Here is a 21282-nt window from a genome sequence, read left to right as displayed (position 1 = left end):
CACTGTCTGAAAGTAGTAGTGTGTCACACAGGGAGGGCAGGTAACCCAGAGAACTTATGAGTAACAGGGCTGAATGAGTCTTTTATTTTTGACATTATATTTTAAAAAGAAAACCATATAATTTAATGTTCACAAGAATTCTTAGCAGCTAATATTGACTATTTAACATGTGCCAACAACAGAGTTCAATGTTTCACATAATTTTTTTTTTTTTTCATTTAGTGGTCAGAGAGGTAGGTGCAGTTATCCTCAGGTGAGGAAACATGCTCAGAGAGTCTAATTACCGACCTAAGTGCACACCAAAGCCTTTGACCGTGTGGATCGCAATAAACTGTGGAAAATTCTGAAAGAGATGGGAATACCAGACCACCTGACCTGCCTCTTGAGTAACCTATATGGAGGTCAGGAAGCAACAGTTAGATCTGGACATGGAACAACAGACTGGCTCCAAATAGGAAAAGGAGTACGACAAGTCTGTATACTGTCACCCTGCTTATTTAACTTCTATGCAGAGTACGTCATGAGAAACACTGGGCTGGAAGAAGCACAAGCTGGAATCAAGATTGCCGGGAGAAATATCAATAACCTCAGATATGCAGATGATACCACCCTTATGGCAGAAAGTGAAGAGGAACTGAAAAGCCTCTTGATGAAGGTGAAAGAGGAGAGTGAAAAAGTTGGCTTAAAGCTCAACATTCAGAAAATGAAGATTATGGCATCTGGTCCCATCACTTCATGGGAAATAGATGGGGAAACAGTGGAAACTGTGTCAGACTTTATTTTCGGGGGGTCCAAAATCACTGCAGATGGTGACTGCAGCCATGAAATTAAAAGACGCTTACTCCTTGGAAGAAAAGTTATGACCAACCTAGATAGCATATTCAAAAGCAGAGACATTACTTTGCCAACAAAGGTCCACCTAGTCAAGGCTATGGTTTTTCCAGTGGTCATGTATGGATGTGAGAGTTGGACTGTGAAGATAGCTGAGCACCGAAGAATTGATGGTTTTGAACTGTGGTGTTGGAGAAGACTCTTGAGAGTCCCTTGGACTGCAAGGAGATCCAACCAGTCCATTCTGAAGGAGATCAGCCCTGGGATTTCTTTGGAAGGAATGATGCTAAGGCTGAAAATCCAGTACTTTGGCCACCTCATGTGAAGAGTTGACTCATTGGAAAAGACTCTGATGCTGGGAGGGATTGGGGGCAGGAGGAGAAGGGGATGACAGAGGATGAGATGACTGGATGGCATCACTGACTCGATGGACGTGAGTCTGAGTGAACTCCAGGAGTTGGTGATGGACAGGGAGGCCTGGCGTGCTGCGATTCATAGGGTCACAAAGAGTCGAACACGACTAAATGACTGAACTGAACTGAAGGGCACACAGTTAATAAAAGATGAAACATAGATTTGCACCCAAGCACTTGGACTTTATGACCCAAGCACTGGTCATAGCAAACACCGTCTTCCAACAACCCAGGAAAAGACTCTACACATGGACATCACCAGATGGTCAACACTGAAATCAGATTAATTATATCCTTTGCAGCCAAAGATGGAGAAGCTCTACACAGTCAGCAAAAACAAGACCAGGAGCGGACTATGGTTCAGATCATGAACACCTTATTGCCAAATTCAGACTTAAATTGAAGAAAGTGGGGAAAACCACTAGACCATTCAGGTATAACCTAAATCAAATCCTTTATGACTATACAGTGGAAGAGAGAAATAGATTTAAGAGACTAGATCTGACAGACAGAGTGCCTGACGAACTATGGACGGAGGTTCATGACATTGTACAGGAGACAGGGATCAAGACCATCACCAAGAAAGAGAAATGCAAAAAACCAAAATGGTTGTCTGAGGAGGCCTTACAAATAGCTGTGAAAAGAAGAGAAGCGAAAAGCAAAGAAGAAAAGGAAAGATATACCCATTCGAATGCAGAGTTCCAAAGAATAGCAAGGAGAGATAAGAAAGCCTTCCTCAGCAATCAGTGCAAAGAAATAGAGGAAAACAATAGAATGGGAAAGACTGGAGATCTCTTCAAGAAACTTAGAGATACCAAGGGAACATTTCATGCAAAGATGGGCTCATAAAGGACAAAACTTGTATGGGCCTAACAGAAGCAGAAGATATTAAGAAGAGGTGGCAAGAATACACAGAAGAACTGTACAAAAAAGATCTTCATGACCCAGATAATCACGAAGGTGTGATGACTCCCACTCACCTAGAGCCGGACATCCTGGAATGTGAAGTCAGGTGGGCCTTAGGAAGCATCACTACTAACTAAGCTAGTGGAGGTGATGGAATTCCAGTTGAGCTATTTCAAATTCTAAAAGATGATGCTGTGAAAGTGCTGCACTCAATATGTCAGCAAATTTGGAAAACTCAGCAGTGGCCACAGGACTGGAAAAAGTCAGTTTTCATTCCAATCCCAAAGAAAGGCAATGCCAAAGAATGTTCAAACTACTGCACAATTGCACTCATCTCACACACTAGTAAAGTAATGCTCAAAATTATCCAAGCCAGGCTTCAGCAATATGTGAACTGTGAACTTCCAGATGTTCAAGCTGATTTTAGAAAAGGCAGAGGAACCAGAGATCAAATTGCCAACATTCGCTGGATTATCGAAAAAGCAAAAGAGTTCCAGAAAAACATCTATTTCTGCTTTATTGACTATGCTAAAGCCTTTGACTGCGTGTGTCACAATAAACTGTGGGAAATTCTGAAAGAGATGGGAATACCAGACCACCTGACCTACTTCTTGAGAAACCTGTATACAGGTCAGGAAGCAAGAGTTAGAACTGGACATGGGACAACAGACTAGCTCCAAATAGGAAACAGAGTACGTCAAGGCTGTATATTGTCACCCTGCTTATTTAACTTCTATGCAGAGTACATCATGAGAAACGCTGGGCTAGAGAAAGCACAAGCTGGAATCAAGATTGCTGGGAGAAATATCAATAACCTCAGATGTACAGATGACACCCCCCCCTTATGGCAGAAAGTGAAGAAGAACTAAAGAGCCTCTTGATGAAAGTGAAAGAGAAGAGTGAAAAAGTTGGCTTAAAGCTCAACATTCAGAAAACTAAGATCATGGCATCTTGTCCCATCACTTCATGGGAAATAGATAGGGAAACAGTGGCAACAGTGGCTGACTTTATTTTTCTAGGCTCCAAATCTTTATTTTTCTGGGTCCCAAATTACTGTGGATGGTAATTCCAGTCATGAAATTAAAAGACGCTTACTCCTTGGAAGGAAAGTTATGACCAACCTAGACAGCATATTAAAAGGCAGAGACATTACTTTGTCAATAAAGGTCCATTTAGTCAAGGCTATCGTTTTTCCAGTAGTCATGTATGGATGTGAGAGTGGACTATAAAGAAAGCTGAGTGCCGAAGAATTGATGCTTTTGAACTGTGGTGTTGGAGAAGACTCGTGAGAGTCCCTTGGACTGCAGGGAGATCCAACCAGTCCATCCTAAAGGAGATCAGTCCTGGGTGTTCATTGGAGGGACTGATGTTGAAGCTGAAACTCCAATACTTTGGCCACCTGGTGCAGAGAGCTGACTCATTGGAAAAGACCCTGATGCTGGGAAAGATTGAGGGCAGGAGGAGAAGGGGAAACAGAGGATGAGATGGTTGGATGGCATCACCAACAGAATGGACATGGGTTTGTGTGGACTTCAGGAGTTGGTGATGGACAGGGATGCCTGGCATGCTGCAGTTCATGAGGTCGCAAAGAGTCAGACACGACTGAACGATTGAACTGAACTGAACTGAAGTGACTTGGACTTTGCAATTCTACCACCCCTTGTTGTCAGCATTGGGACTTCTTTTTCACTTTTCACTGGGGCCTAATAAATGGGAGGGTGTCTAAAGAAGTGCTAGGACTACTTGATTGAAGAAAGTCTCCATTTGGAGACATTTATGGAGTAGCAGTTGCCAAGGCAGCCACATATACCCGCCCCACCTTCCATACAGGGGCAATGTGATCTCTTCTGGATCCCAACACAGTTCTACTCTTCTATTACCCTCTACAATATTGATTTATTTATTGGTCTTTGTCCTCTAGTAAGTAATTATAACCAGCAGGAATGATTTCAAATTATTTATCCTTGGATTCCCAGCACCTATCACAGTGCTAGGCATATTATATGTTTAAACAATGAATGCTTAAATGACTCAATAAAGGAATTAATCCAGAGAGCTAGATATTTAAAACAAAATAGATCAGAACTAAAAAAATCAGATGAGTGGGGTAGAAATGGAATTTATTGAGACAGTATATACAAAGTACTGTGATTTGCTTATTTTAATTTAATTAACCTTCAGAACAAACTTGTGAGGTAAATCTATATCTCCCATTTTACAGGCAAAGTAAGTAATGTTGGAGAGTTTAAGCAGGTTGCCCTGGATCACACAACTAGTAAAGAGTACCACAGGAATTTAACTCAGGTTTTGTAGTTTCAAAGCCCATGGTTTTTTTTTTGTTTTTTTGTTTTTTTGTTTTTTTTTGTTTTTGTTTTTCTGTCCTACTGCCTCCTCTAACTTTCCAGTTGCTACCACCAAGTTCTAAGAAATCTATTCTTCCTCAATTGCACCATACCTCATCTCCTTTCTTAAACTTTGTAAGGATAGTCTCATAATGTTAATTCTTTTATAATCTAGCAGTCTTAAAAGTAAGCTGTGGTACATATACACAATGGAGTATTACTCAGCCATTAAAAAGAATACATTTGAATCAGTTCTAATGAGGTGGATGCAACTGGAGCCTATTATACAGAGTGAAGTAAGCCAGAAAGAAAAACACCAATACAGTATACTAACACATATATATGTAATTTAGAAAGATGGTAACAATAACCCTGTGTACAAGACAGCAAAAGAGACACTGATGTATAGAACAGTCTTATGGACTCTGTGGGAGAGGGAGAGGGTGGGAAGATTTGGGAGAATGGCATTGAAACATGTAAAATATCATGTATGAAACGAGTTGCCAGTCCAGGTTCGATGCACGATACTGGATGCTTGGGGCTGGTGCACTGGGACGACCCAGAGGGATGGTATGGGGAAGGAGGAGGGAGGAGGGTTCAGGATGGGGAACACATGTATACCTGTGGCAGATTCATTTTGATATTTGGCAAAACTAATACAATTATGTAAAGTTTAAAAATAAAATAAAATTAAAAAAATAAAATAAAATAAATAAAACTGGAAAAAAAAAGTAAGCTAAGTTTTAACTAGTGACTGAATGAATAAAATGATGGATGGATGGATGGATAAATGGATTCACTAGCACTTCTCTTATTCTTACTAAAACAACAATGTTAGTTGGAAAACTAGGGTTTCAACCTTTAGCTGTAGAGCAAGATTTTGGTCTCTATACACAAGTGTATATCTCCATAATTTTCTATGGTATTTTTTAATTGATTTTACAGAAAGTATGGAAATTAAAATTTATTTTTGCCTCTATATTCCTTAAAATATAATTAGAGTTTATAAGAAACTAAATTGCATTTAGCCACTTTAGAACAGTGCATTTAAAAAATCATAATTTTAAGTGAAATTGCATGAGTTTAATAATAAAATCAAGTTTTTCATATATTGTTAGAAAGTGCTAGTTAAATGAATTCTCAAAAGACAAAAGTTGCTTTTAGTACTTTAAAAACCTGTCAACGACTGCCTTACTATTTATTAAATTGTACTATAGAACAGTACACTTTGAGAATTTTTATTTTGGCTTATAAAGCAGAATTAAGACTTTTCTCCTGAAATTTATTCAATAAACTTTATTAGTTCTTCTTTTGACCCTCACTAGGGAGAAAAAAGATAAGGACACTCAATGAGTGAAGACACAGAGCAGAAAATTGAAACTAGCAGTAGAAAACATGTAGAATATTCAGGCAGTAAAGGACTGGGAGTAAGTGGCAACATGTGAGTCCTTGGAGCATAAAGTATGACAGGCAGTAGATTTGAGAGGGAAGAGAAATCCTGTGGTCGCTAAGCAGGGGACAGTTTTCACATATGTGGCATCATTGATATTGAGCATGTGAGAGGACTCAGTTTAGAGCCAAGAATGCCAGGCACTGCTTGGATATTATCTTATATGTGGAATCTAGAAAAAAGAAAAAGCAAGCTTATAGATACAGAGAATATATCGGTGGTTGCAAGAAATGGGGGGTGAGGGGGAAGGGATTAGATGGACAAAGTTGGTCAAAAGGTACAAACTTCTAGTTATAAAATGAAGAAGTTATGGAGGTTTAATGTCCACCATAGTGACTATAGTTAATAATGTATTGTATATTTGAAAGTAGTAAGAGAAATTTTTTAAAGTTCTCATCACTAGAAGAAGAAGGTAATGGGTGTGACTTAGACGTGTTCTTTGCAATATGTACAAATAGCAAATCATTGTGTTTTGCTAACATATGTTATATCAGTTAACAGAAGCTAATATAATGTTATATCAGCTATACCTCAATTTTTAAAAATATCAGACACTGGATGATTAGACTGAACAAGAGCAGTTACCGTCTGATATATATCTGTTTCTACTAAGTCTCACAACCAACCTCTCAGGTGAGTATGATTATCATGCCCCCTGAATTGAGGCTTATCTGTGAACAATGTCTCATCAGGGAGTAGTGGACATGAGATTCAAACTTCCAACTGCCATCTCCAAAGCTGTACTCCCTGACTAAGGTGTATTCTATGAACTTCCACTATAACCAACCAGTTCTGCTACACTATAAAGGGTCTTCTACCAAGTTTCACTCTACTGCTGAGACTTACAAGTACACTGAGTTTTCTGCTAGGTTGTCCAAATAATTTTTTGCAATAAGGAGTTCATGATCTGAGTCACAGTCAGATCCTGATCTTCTTTTTTCTGACTGTATAGAGTTTCTCCATCTTCGGCTGCAAAGAATATAATCAATCTGATTTCGATATTGACTGTCTGGTGATGTCCATGTGTAGAGTCAGCTCTTGTGTTGTTTATAGACAGTGTTTTCTATGACCACTGCATTCTCTTGGAAAAACTCTGTTAGCCTTTGACCTGCTTAATTTTGTACTCCAAGGTCAAGAAAGAAAAAAAGTGAAGTCGCTCAGTTGTTTCTGATTTGTTGTGATCTTTGTGACTCCATGGACTGAAGCCTACTAGGCTCCTCCATCTATGGGATTTTTCTAGGCAAGAGTACTGGAATGGGTTGCCATTTCCTTCTCCAAGGCCAAACTTGGCTGTTATTCCAGGTATCTCTAGACTTCCTACTTTTGTGTTCCAGTCCCTATGATGAAAAGGACATCCTTTTTTTTTTTTTTGGTGTTAGTTCTAGAAGGCCTTGTAGGTCTTCATGGAACCATTCAACTTCAGCTTCTCAGCATTGGTGGTTGGGGCATGGACTTGGATTACTGTGATGTTGAATGGTTTGCCTTGGAAATAAACAGAGATCATTCTGTCATTTTGGAGATTGCACCCAAGTACTGCATTTTGGACTCTTTTGTTGACTATGAGGGCTACTCCATTTCCTCTAAAGGATTCTTGTCCATAGTAGATATAATGGTCATCTGAATTAAGTTCACCCATTCTGGTCCATTTTAGTTCACTGGTTCCTAAAATGTCCATGTTCACTCTTGCCATCTCCTATTTGGTCACTTCCAATTTATTTTGATTCATGGACCTAACATTTCAGGTTCCTACACAATGTTGTTCTTTACAGCATTGGACTTTACTTCCATCACCAGTCACATCCACAACTGGGCATTGTTTTTGCTTTGGCCCTATCCCTTCATTCTTTCTGGAGTTATTTCTCCATTGATCTCCAGTAGCATATTGGGCACCTACCGACCTGGGAGTTCATCTTTCAGTGTCCTATCTTTTTGCCTTTTCATACTGTTCATGGGGTTCTCAAGGCAAGAATACTGAAGTGGTTTGCCATTCCCTTCTCCAGTGGACCATGTTTTGTCAGAACTCTCCACCATGACCTGTCCATCTTGGGTGGCCCTACAGGACATTATTCATAGTCCAAATAATTCACTGGAATATAAATGGAGGTAGAGCAAAAGATCCTAGGATGAAGACCTAGTCAAGTGCTCTTTCTTGAACACACGTGGCATATCAAGTACAGCACTTGAATAAGTATGGCAATTTTGGTAGAGGATTCAGAATTATGAGTTCTGAAAAAAAGGGATATCTTTGATAGATAATATATCTGTATCTCATATAGTAACAGCATGTGAAAAATGCTTCTAATGTTTTCACAATTGTGGGGAAAATATTTACATTAATTTTTAAAAGGACACACACACATACCAGTGTTGCCTGACAAATTATATTAAAATTTTCCCACATTCAAGAGTAACTGTGATAAAACTATGCCCAAAATAATTTACCTGAAACATTATGGGTCAGATATGTTTTGAATTCAGAATTTTTTTAGATGCTAGTAAAGTAACAGACTACTGTATTACATGACACCTCAAATGGTATATGAAATTCTGACCTAAAATAATAGACTGCCAGATATTTCTCCAGCAAAGACTGGTTTATTAAGGATCAAAGGGATGCAATTCAAGGTCTGTGATCATGGTGAGCCTCCTACAAGTCCTGACAGGAAAGAGGAATGCTTTCATAGAGAAAATGGAACTCGAGAGGGTTATACTAAACAAAAAGTACTCAGCTTTTCTGTGGCTAAGTCTTTGCCAGGAAAAAAAATGACTCTCTTCTTTATGGGCTCTGCTATTGTTGCAGGGTGTGAGAGCTCCCCCTTCTGGTTTTTCAAGTCTATTTAATTTAGGTCTTTACTGTATTAATTTTTTTACAGAAGCGGCATGAATATCAAATATTAATATTTCTGCCATGAAATATGAATATTGACACTAAGTGGGATAATTAAGTTCTATGTTAAACTTCATGTCATTTCTGGTGAGGTTTTGCTGCCAAAAAAGTTTGTCACAAATTTATCAACAAACTTTTCAGAGAGTTTTTTAATTTCAAAATTATACATAAGGAGTTTTAGACCAATATTTTCTTGAAAAATCCTATTTCATATCATCATTAAACATTGTGGTGGTCGTGGTTTAGTCGCTAAGTCATGTCTGACTCTTGCAACCCATGGACTGTAGCCCACCAGGCTCCTCTGTCCATGGGATTTTCCAGGCAAGAATACTGGAGTGGATTGCCATTTCCTTCTCCAGGGGATCTTCCTGACCCAGGAATTGAACGAGAGGTCTCCTGCATTGCAGGCAGATTCTTTACCGACTGAGCTATGTGGGTGTCAGGAAGCATTTAACAGGAGGCTTCCTGTGTGCTGTTTTGGATCTGTCAGGAATCCTCTGTTCCCTATTAATTCCTGAATATTCAGGAATTAAGAGGAGAGGCAAGTCTCTCCTGGGGCTGAGGTATCCAGGCATTTCCTTTGTTAGTTTTTCAGTACTTTAATACACATCGTGATAAGTACCCTCTTCCTTCTTGTGAACCATACAGTAAAAGTGATTATTTACAACTCTCTCTCTCTTTAATATGGATCACTTATGCTTTGTAAGTCTGGAATTCTAATCTTTATCTTTGCTGAGAATAACTACAGTATATATGCCTACACCATGTTGATTAAAACACCTTTGCTCCATCAGAGCTTTGGTCCCCATGTCTTTCTTTCTCTCTCTCTCTCTCTCTCTCTCTCTCTCTCTCTCTCTCTCTCTCCCTCTCAGGCTATTTCTTTGGAGTGCAGAGGCCCTCTGAGTTCACTTTCCTGCCCGGGCTTCTAAGACCCTCTCGAGAAGGTGCTCTGCACCTTCACCCCATCAAGAGGGCTCCTGAGGCCTCCATGAACAGAGCAAGCCCCGTGTCAGGAACTTTATTGGTTTTCTGCATAAGCCAAGGAATATCAGCCTCTTTCTCTCCTTTACTTTCTTACCATCAACTCCGGACCACCAGGTTCTGGTCCCTTAAAGGACTTTAACATGAGCGAAGCCCATTAAACATTGTATTTTGTAGAAAAAAAAGTCCATATCTCAAATTGCATCTTAGAGCAAAATAAACATTCATTCCATCATGCTTTTTTGTATAGTTATTATTTCAATACATGTGACAACCTACAGAAAATAAGCCAGTTAAATATGATATAATAGATGTATCAGGATTGGTAAAATTAGGATTTGTAAAATCATTAGGATTGGTAAAATTATGAAGCTATAGAAGTGTTTCCATAAGTCTTTCCCTATACTGTCAACCAAAAGCACTATGCAGGAAACTGCAAATAAGAAAAGAGTTTATTTGGGGTCCTAAGGATTGCAACTCAGGAGACACAGATTCAGGTAAAACTTAAAGAGGGTTCCAGGGAACAGAAAGAGCCAGGGGCTTATAAACACCAAAAGGTTTGTCAAATGGAGAAATGTACCACCTAAAATTTGAAAATAACATTTTATTTGGCTGGCTTAAAATTTAAGCCCAGGATATAGCCTCTGAGACAGCTCTTAGGAGTTGTTAAAAGAGGTAAGGGAGGAGCCAGGATATATAGAAGTTTTTACTGGGAAAAAAAGAGAGAGAGAGAGGAACATCAAAGATTACCACTAATCATGGAAAAAAAAAAAAAAAAAAAAAAAACAGACATCTCAATGAATAATTTTAGTGCCTTTCTATGTATGGAAAGAGGCAAGAGACTGGGCTTATTTAAATCATAACTGCATCTTAACTAGGGGCAGTATCCTGTTTTTCTCCATCCTGAATTCCCCTCTGTGTTCACTGTTGAGTGCAGCTGCAGTGGCTGCTGGCTTTATGACCATAATATCTTGCTTACTGAAATGGCATTTACCATTCTTAGTTCACAGTGCCTCCTCTTGATCATAAATTCAGCCAACATTTGGGAGGAATTTCATGACCATTTTGTCCCATGGTGCTAAGAAAGCTCATTCCTAGATCAGGCAAATATTCTGGTGAGAGGCCACTCAAGTGTGAATTTTTTGGATTAGACCCTGTTGGTAATCTAAAATTCTCTGGATCACCTGTTTTACTGGTCTACTATGATTCAGGAAATGTTTCCCCTCATTGTTCCTTCACATATATAGAGTTGCACTATTAAAATTATTCTATGTAGATATATATATATATATATATATATATATATATATATGATTGACTGCATCTAGACATTTAGCCATCATTAACATTATTGAAAGAGATGAGAATACCAGAATACCACCTGACCTGCCTCTTGAGAAATCTGTATGCAGGTCAGGAAGCAACAGTTAGAACTGGACATGAAACAACAGACTGGTTCCAAATAGGAAAAGGAGTACGTCAAGGCTGTATATTGTCACCCTGCTTATTTAACTTCTATGCAGAATACATCATGAGAAACGCTGAGCTGGAAGAAGCACGAGCTGGAAGCACAAGATTGCCAGGAGAAATATCAATAACCTCAGATATGCAGATGACACCACCCTTATGGCAGAAAGTGAAGAGGAACTAAAAAGCCTCTTGATGAAAGTGAAAGAGGAGAGTGAAAAAGTTGGCTTAAAGCTCAACATTCAGAAAACGAAGATCATGGCATCTGGTCCCATCACTTCATGGGAAATAGATGGGGAAACAGTGGAAACAGTATCAGACTTTATTTTGAGGGGCTCCAAAATCACTGCAGATGGTGACTGCAGCCATGAAATTAAAAGATGCTTGCTCCTTGGAAGGAAATTTATGACCAACCTAGATAGCATATTCAAAAGCAGAGACATCACTTTGCCAACAAAGGTCCGTCTAATCAAGGCTACGGTTTTTCCAGTGGTCATGCATGGATGTGAGAGTTGGATTGTGAAGAAAGCTGAGCGCCAAAATATTGATGCTTTTGAAGTGTGGTGCTGGAGAAGACTCTTGAGAGTCCCTTGGACTGCAAGGAGATCCAACCAGTCCATCCTAAAGGAGATCAGTCCTGGGTGTTCATTGGAAGGACTGATGCTGAAGTTGAAACTCCAATACTTTGGCCACCTCATGTGAAGAGTTGACTCATTGGAAAAGACTCTGATGCTGGGAGGGATTAAGGGCAGGAGAAGAAGGGGACGACAGAGGGTGAGATGGCTGGATGGCATCACCGACTCAATGGACATGAGTTTGAGTGAACTCCCGGAGTTGATGATGGACAGGGAGGCCTAGCATGCTGCGATTCATGGGGTCACAAAGAGTCAGACATGACTGAGGGACTGAACTGAACTGAACTGAACATTATTGATCCCCTTCATGGATCACAGCCTTGTCATGGCAAAGGGACTTGCATAGCTCAAAGAAGCTTTGAGCCAAGCCATGCAGGACCATCTAAGATGGACAGATCATAGTGAAGAGTTCTGAGAAAGGTCCACTGGATGAGGGAATGGCAACTCATTGCAGGATTCTTGCCTGGAGAACCCCATGGACAGAATGAAAAGGCAAAAAGATATAATATTGGAAGATGAGAGGATGACATGATTAGATAGCATCACCAACTTGACAAGAGTTTGAGCAACTCTAGGAGATAGTGAAGGACAGAAGAGCCTGATATGCTGCAGCTTGTGGAGTGACAAAGAGTTGCACAGATCTTAGAGACTGACAACAATATGATATGTAATGTATACAGAATAGGATATATAATATATAGCATAGGATATATAATATATGATTTATTTATAATTTATATATGTATTTGTACATATATACATGCATGTGTGTGTGTGTGTTAATTGCCCAGTCATGTCCAACTCTTTGGAACACCATGGACTGTAGCCTGCCATGTTTCTCTGTCCGTGGAATTCTCCAGGCAAGAATACTGGACTGGGTTGCCATTTCCTCCTCCAGGGGATCTTCCAGACTCAGGAATCAAACCAGGGTCTCCTGCATTGTAGGCAGATTTTTTTACTGTCTGAGCTACCAGGGAAGCTCCTATATTATATATATACATATATTATATATATACATATATTATATGTATATATATATTATATATATATATGTCTGGCTCTTTGTGACCCCATGAATAATATATAATACATATATTAAATATATATAATATTTAGATATTAACATACATTACCTTATAATATATAAGATATGTAATATAATGTGAAGAAAGCTGAGCACCGACGAATTGATGCTTTTGAACTGTGGTGCTGAAGAAGACTCTTGAGAGTCCCTTGGACTGCAAGGAGATCCAACCAGTCCATCCTAAAGGAGATCAGTCCTGGGTGTTCTTTGGAAGGAATGATGCTAAAGCTGAAACTCCAATACTTTGGCCACCTCATGCGAAGAGTTGACTCATTGGAAAAGACTCTGATGCTGGGAGGGATTGGGGGCAGGAGGAAAAGGGGATGACACAGGATGAGATGGCTGGATGGCATCACCGACTCGATGGATGTGAATTTGAGTGAACTCCGGGAGTTGGTGATGAACAGGGAGGCCTGGCATGCTGCAATTCCTGGGGTCACAGAGAGTCAGACACGACTGAGCGACTGAACTGAACTGAACTGAATATAATGTTTATTATATTATATATTAATATTATAATATAATACTCACATATTGATATATTATTGTATATATATACTGTATGCAATATAACAATATTTGTATATAATTGCTGTATGTATACACTATGGAATATACATACTATATATAATATAACATCATATATAATTATTGTTGTTGTTCAGTCACTGACTCTTTGTTACCCCATGCATGCCAGGCTTCCCTGTCCTTCACTATCTCCTGAAGTTTGCTTAAACTCATGTCCATTGAGTCAGTGATGCTATCTAACAATCTCATCCTCTACCATCCCCTTCTCTTTTTGCCTTCAAATCTTTCTAGCATCAGGGACTTTTTCAATGAGTCAGCTCTTCATATCAGATGGCAAATTATTGGAGCTTCAGCTTCAGCAACAGTCCTTCTAATGAAATTCAGTGTTGATTTCTTCTAGGATTGACTGGTTGGATCTTCTTGCACTCTAAGGGACTCTCTACAGTCTTCTCTAGCACAACAATTCAAAAGCATCAATTCTTCAGCGCTAAGCCTTCTTCATAGTCCAACTCTCACATCCATAAATGACTACTGGAAAAACTATAGCTTTTACTATGTGGACCTTTGTGGGCAAATTGGTATCTCTGCTTTTGAAACACTGTCTAGGTTTATCATAGCTTTCCTTCCAAGGAGTAAGCATCTTTTCATGGCTACAATCACCATCCACAGTGATTTTGGAGCCCTAAAAAGTAAAATCTGTCACTGCTTCCACTTTTTCCCCTTCTATATGCCTTGAAGTGTTGGAATTGGATGCATGATCTTAGTTTTCTGAATGTTGAGTTTTAAGCCAGATTTTTCATGCCCCTCTTTCACCCTCATCAAGAAGCTCTTTAGTTCCTGTTCACTTTATGGCATTAGAGTGGTATCACCTGCATATTTGAGGTTGCTGATATTTCTCCTGGCAATCTTGTCTCCAGCTTGTGAGTCATCCAGCCTGGCATTTCCCATGGTGTACTCTGCATAGAAGTTAAATACGCAGGGGGACAATATGCAGCCTTGTTGTTTTCCTTTCCCAATTTACAGGTTTCTCAGGAGACAGGTATGGTGGTCTGGCATTCCCATCTCTAAGAATTTTCCATGTTTGTTTGTTTTTGTTTTGTGATCCACATAGTCAAAGGCTTTCAAGTAGTCAATGAAGCAGAAATAGATGTTTTTCTGGAATTCTTTTGCTCTCTCTATTATCAAATGAATGTTGGCAATTTGATTTCTGGTTCCCCTGACTTTTCTAAAGTCAGCTTGCACATCTGGACATTCTCAGTTCACATACTGCTAAAGCCTATCTTGAAGGATTTTGAGCATAACCTTGCTTGCATGTAAAATGAATGCAATTGTACAATATTCAGAACCTTCTTTGGCATTACCCTTATTTGGCACTGGGATGAAAACTGACATTTTACATTCCTGAGGCCATTGCTGAGTTTTCCAAATTTGCCAAGGTATTGAGTGCAGCACTTTACCAACATCATCTTTTAGGATTTTAAATAGCCTAGCTGAATTCCATAATATCACTGGCTTTGTTGGTAGTAATGCTCCCTAAGGTCCACTTGACTTGACACTCCAGGATGTCTGGCTCTAAGTGAGTGAGCACAGCATCATGGTTATCTGTGTCATTAAAATCTTTTTTGTATAGTTCTTCTATGTATTCTTGCTATTTCTTCTTAATCTCTTCTGCTTCTGTTAGGTCCTTACTGTTTCTGCCCTTTATCATGCCCATTCTTGCATGAAACCTTCCCTTGATATATATGAATATAGATGTTCTTCTAATTGCTTTTTTCACCAACAGATAACAATAAACAGTTATTTCTAGTGAGAGCTTTCTAAAAATTTACCAATTTAGATTTTTTTTCAATTAAAGGCTCCTTCACCTGGTCAATGATGATATATCTGAATAGCAGCTCAAACCAATAAGACAGAAGTGGCATCCTCACAAAAGAGTGCAGTCTTCAGAAGATCTGGAAAGCTCACTCTTCCAAACTAAGAATATATACAGGACAATGCAACAAAAGGCAATGTGACAAAGACCTCTGTGAGTTGGCACAGACAGAAAAAGCCCTGCTCAGAATCCCAGTCTACATAACTGGTGGCCAAATGTACACCATATGTGTACCTTCTGGATGGCAGAGATAAAGCCCTCAAAACACTGAAAAAGGAAAAACAACAAAATAAAACAATGCCTAAGATCAGTTAGAACATCTACATCTCAAAGACACAGGGAGATAAACACAAGGGTTCTTATTTCTTTAAGGTCAGCATTCTGAAAAGATGTTTTCTGAAGCTAACTTGCAAAATTTCCTTGTAAGTGTAACGTTTGTACTTAATGAAAGCCTGGCTGGAATATTAGTTGGACAGTGGCAATCTGTTGTTCCTTTTGTTTTGAAACCTTTTTTCCCCATTCCAACGTCAGTTTGTCAAGATAAATTGCTAGTGATGACTATGTCGTACACCAATGTGCTATTTGTGAGCTTAATTTCTCTAGGTCTTTCAGCCCTCTTACGTGTCTCAAGTTCTCCCTTGGGTAGTTTACAACTACTGTGGCTGCCCAGAACGCTGAGTAGCCAGCTCTTATGTGTGTTCCCAGCAGAGCAAGTTGCTTATTAAAATGAGTCCCCTATAGGGAGAGCTGCATAGTATGAGCACTTGCTGCCACCACTTTGAAAACTTTCTCAGTTTCCTAAAAAAGCTTTTGTCAGCTAGCAGGAAGATTTCCTTTATTCAGAGCTGAAAGCTCTCATGATATATCTTCACTTTTATTCCAACAAATTCTATCAAAGTATTCAACTCAAGAAAGAACACCAGGCCAGTCTCCCACTAATTACCCAGCCCAACTCAACTCAGTGTCTAAGCAAAAATCTTCTCAATGTCTTTTAACGGAGTATAACCCAAGGTACTGCTTTTTGAAACTAAGTTTCAAGGATAACATACTCCTCCAGAGAGGAATTTATTAACAATATGACTGAATCTTCATATTGTTATCAGTCTACCTATCCTAGGTAGACTGAATCTACCTAGGATCTTCAGCCAATAACATGATATCCAAGAACCAGGAGAGACTCACCCAAATTTGCCTGAAATCCCTGAGAAGGTCCTCTGCTTCTACCAGGGTCCAGATCTTTGTAGAGTTCACGCAAAGGAAAAGACTCTGCTCTGGATCACTTAGTGGATCATCACAACTATGAACTGGGGGAAGAAAAAAAAAAAACCCACAACTTAAAACAGGAGCATTATATCTTATTCTGAACATTACTGAGGGCTATGTATATTGTCACCCTGCTTATTTAACTTCTATGCAGAGTACATCATGAGAAACGCTGGGCTGGAAGAAGCACAAGCTGGAATCAAGATTGCCGGGAGAAATATCAATAACCTCAGGTATGCAGATGACACCACCCTTATGGCAGAAAGTGAAGAGGAACTAAAAAGCCTCTTGATGAAAGTGAAAGAGGAGAGTGAAAAAGCTGACTTAAAGCTCAACATTCAGAAAATGAAGATCATGGCATCCGGTCCCATCACTTCATGGGAAATAGATGGGGAAACAGTGGAAACAGCATCAGACTTTATTTTTTTGGGCTCCAAAATCACTGCAGATGGTGACTGCAGCCATGAAGTTAAAAGACGTTTACTCTTTGGAAGGGAAGTTATGACCAACCTAGATAGCATATTCAAAAGCAGAGACATTACTTTGCCAGCAAAGGTCGGTCTAGTCAAGGCTATAGTTTTTCCAGTGGTCATGTATGGATGTGAGATTTGGATTGTGAAGAAAGCTGAGCGCTGAAGAATTGATGCTTTTGAACTGTGGTGCTGGAGAAGACTCTTGAAAGTCCCTTGGACTGCAAGGAGATCCAGCCAGTCCATTCTAAAGGAGATCAGTCCTGGGTGTTCATTGGAAGGACTGATGCTGAAGCTGAAACTCCAATACTTTGGCCACCTCATGCGAAGAGTTGACTCATTGGCAAAGACCCTGATGCTGGGAGGGATTGGGGGCAGGAGGAGAAGGGGACGACAGAGGATGAGATGGCTGGATGGCATCACCGACTCGATGGACATGAGTCTGAGTGAACTCCAGGAGTTGGTGATGGACAGGGAGGCCTGGCGTGCTGCCATTCATGGTGTCACAAAGAGTCGGACACGACTGAGGGACTGAACTGAACTGAACTGATAGCCTTTTCACAACCTCTCAGATAACCCTGAGGAACTTTTCCAAATAGGTAAGGGAGACCCAGGACATATAGGAGTTTTTGCTGAAAACAAAACTTAAAAACAAAACACGAAAACCCATGTACTTGAACATCAAAAGGTTACTGCTAATCACACACACACACACACACACACAAAAGCAGACATCTTAAGTTAGTGACTTCAGCGCCTTTCTATGTATGGGAAGATGTAAGAGTTTGGACTCACTAAAACCATTCCTCTGATTTGTATCTTGACTGTCTCAGACTAGGATCTTGTTTTTCTCCGTCCTGAATCCCCTGGGCATTCACAGTCCCCTGGGCGTGCACTGTCCCCTGATCGTGCATTGTTGAGTGTAACTGCAGTGGTTGATGGCTTTATTGCTGCAGTATGCTTGGCTCAGTGAAATGGCAGGTGACGTTCTTTGTCCACAGGTTGTTAAAAGTTGTCTGGTGAGTATTATGATAGACTCTAATGTGAATCAGAAAACATTTGTCCTTAAGGAATCACAGGTTATTTTACAGTAGGGGTCCAATAAGTAGATAGGCCATCACCAGCTATTTTAGGGTAAGGTTTTAGGATGAATCTTGGGTTTCTGAAAGATGTTCTGGATGCCTTCATTAAGACAATAGTGGTCAAAAGGTCAGATTTCATCAAGGCTGAAATGTGTACACTTCCCCAAAGACCTCCCAGCAGCATTTTAGAGAGCTCCCTTAGTAATACCAGCTCCACTTTGATTTTCCTCCCACAATGCCTCTTCCCTACCCGAGGCAGGTTTCTCCCTTCATGCTGACCCGGGAGTTCCCTGGGGGTGACAGTGGTGATGACGGAGCTCTTCCCAGCTCCCCGGCCCTGTCTCTCACTCAGCATCTTCAGGGGCCTGCTCTTCACCTGAGGAGGTGTCTGTGCATGTGATCTGGTCTGAACTTCAGCAGCATCTCAGTTACTCAATTTAGGGCTACAAGAAGCAAGATAAGTAACTTTTGTGCATCTTAGAGGTGAAAAAATAAGCTTAAAAAAACGAAGTAACTTGTTTCAGTTGGCAAATAGCTTGATCTGAACCCAGGTTTTCTCCCTTCTCCTCTAGACTCTTAGGTGCTAATTCATCTGAAAATTCTCTTTGTGCTGAGAGGCAAGTCTCTTGGAGTGCTACTGTTCCAGAATACTGAATTAGAGCTTTGGAGGTGGGCAGGCTCAGCGCTCTTCAAGTCAGACTATGTGGCTGCCCCCCCACCTGCCAACATCCAGCTCCAACCTGCTTCCCAGGGAAGCGCTGAGCCAAAAAGGAAGCAGAGTCCTGGAGTCCTCGCTCAGGGAAGGGAGGTGCATAAAAGGAAAGGGGAGTTTAAAACATGGTGGTGAGGCTTTTCCTAGCTTTTAATGCCCACTGAGAAAAGATTTTAAAACATGTAAGTGAAGTAAGGCAAAGGCAAGTTCTGAAGAAGAGGGAAAAAAAAAAATAGAAATATCACAGAAAAAAGACTTTTACTTCTCAAGAGGCGGCCACTCCAGCATCATTCTTCAAGAAGCATTTCCTTCACAATCCAAATCACAGAGTTGCCACGAAGCAGCTCCTGCAGAGATGAGGAAGGTGCCCACTGAGCCAGGGAAACTGGAGGCTGGGATATGCTGTCAGAGCCTACACTGGAGGCAGCTGTCAGGAAAGTCAGCCAGGCTAGTGCTGGCCCTGCTTTCACTAACAGGTGCCCTGGTGCCCAGATTAGCAGGAGCAGAGCAGGTCAGAGTATGTGGCCCTGTGGTCCAAGGGAAGCCTCACAGACTGAGCCCTTGGGGCTCTACCCCTGGGTCAGGCTCACTACTGACCCTGGGAAACCTGCCTGAAGAATTATTTGCACCTTCTGGGGAAACAGCATTAAAAACAAAATCTTCTCCTACACCAGAAAACCTCTCCACGAGGTAGTGGAGACAGAAAACAGGTGTGTTAGTGAGTAAAGATCGGAATGTGAATCACACCACTGGCAGAGATTTCAAAGACAGATAAACACACACAAACAAAAAAATCCACCCCTTAGTAAGACCAAGCAGATAGAACCCATTACATACATGTCCTCAAGACAATTACTAGTACTCAAGTAAGGGGTCTTGACAGCACCATTTGTCACACATAGTTCATCCTTGACTCACATGGTAAATGGAGTGCTGTCAGTGTTAGCTTATCAGCTGTATCTAGTAGAGAAACAAACTTCTCGTATCTTTATGACTGGAGGTAGTTTTGCAACTTGCAGCAAGGCTCCTACACTCTCACAGAAACTGGCAGATTGAAGTGCTATTTTCCTTGATGTTTACATTTCAAAGAGATGGCTCCAGGCCTTTGAGAAAAGTATTCATGGGTCATCAAGCTGAGAAAAGGCCCATCTAGTTTTCAAAAGGCTTTATATACATTTCAAAGAGAGGAAACTACTTACTTACAAGCGTTCTAAAGTATAAGTTCTGAGAAAAAGGAAGAAGACAAATCTCTTGTTTTCAACAGGGAGAAGTAAGCCTCTTACTTTTAATCTTTATTTGTCCTTAGACACCCTCCCAATGTTCTCTGATTCTGCAGTTTTTCTGATTTGGATGCCTTCATTTGCACTTTTAATTCTCTGCAGGACATTCTGCTACTCAGTTTGGAACTGTGTTTCTTAGAGCAAGAGCCTCCTGGAGTGTCACAATCCTCTGAGACTGATTAAAATGCATATTCCTGGGACCTGTGCAGAGAACAGGTGTCTGAATTCCAGAGGTGGCTCTAGCAACTGCATTTAAACAAGTCTCCGGAGGTTCTGATGCTCTCTACAGGTGAAAAATCATTGCCTTTGGCTACAGTATTGACTCTCACAGGGAGATCCCTGTACACCTGGGGGAAATGACAATTTTCCATAGGCCACACAGACTTGAGTAAATTGAAGAAATCATTTTCTAGATCCTCAAATTTTTATTTTCACTCTTTGAAAAACATCTGAGAGTACTGCCCATGGTTGTTTAAAAAAAAAAAAAAAGAATGTAGACTGTCTCAGAAGGTAAGCACGGCCCCGGGTTAGCTTTGTTTTTGTTTTTAATATAAATTTATTTATTTTAATTGGAGGTTAATTACTTTACAATATTGTATTGGTTTTGCCATACATTGACATGAATCCGCCACGGGTATACATGTGTTCCCCATCCTGAAACCCCGTCCCAACTCCCTCCCCATCACATCCCTCTGGGTCATCCCAGTGTACCAGCCCCGAGCACCCTGTATCATGCATCAAACATGGACTGGCGATTCATTTCACATATGATAATATACATGTTTCAGTGCCATTCTGCCAAATCATCCCACCCTCGCCCTCTCCCACAGAGTCCAAAAGACTATTCTATACATCTGTGTCTCTTTTGCTGTCTCACATACAAGGTTATCGTTACCATCTTTCTAAATTCCATATATATGCGTTAGTATACTGTATTGGTGTTTTTCTTTCTGGCTTACTTCACTCTGTATAATAGGCTCCAGTTTCATCCACCTCATTAGAACTGATTCAAATGTATTCTTTTTAATGGCTGAGTAATACTCCATTGTGTATATGTACCACTGCTTTCTTATCCATT

The 21282-nt window shown here is 40.2% G+C and overlaps 1 long non-coding RNA gene across 2 annotated transcripts in view; it reads right to left on the bottom strand.

Moving 5' to 3' along the window:
- Nucleotides 1-20160, bottom strand: part of LOC123464822 — a 28691-nt gene extending 8531 nt beyond the window's left edge. The window contains exons 1-2 of one of the 2 annotated variants that reach the window (XR_006639857.1): nucleotides 19187-20160; nucleotides 16580-16701 (exon numbers count right to left, since the gene is read on the bottom strand). This is a non-coding gene — a long non-coding RNA (uncharacterized LOC123464822). The remainder of the gene's footprint in view (nucleotides 1-16579; nucleotides 16702-19186) is intronic. The other variant, XR_006639856.1, reaches the window with a different exon arrangement.
- Nucleotides 20161-21282: the final 1122 nt, after the last annotated feature.

This window comes from Bubalus bubalis, chromosome 13 (genome assembly GCF_019923935.1).
Source record: "Bubalus bubalis isolate 160015118507 breed Murrah chromosome 13, NDDB_SH_1, whole genome shotgun sequence".
Classification (NCBI taxonomy): Eukaryota; Metazoa; Chordata; class Mammalia; order Artiodactyla; family Bovidae; genus Bubalus; species Bubalus bubalis.
Note: the sequence above shows the minus strand (reverse complement) of the source record. Positions and strands in the feature narration are given on the sequence as shown.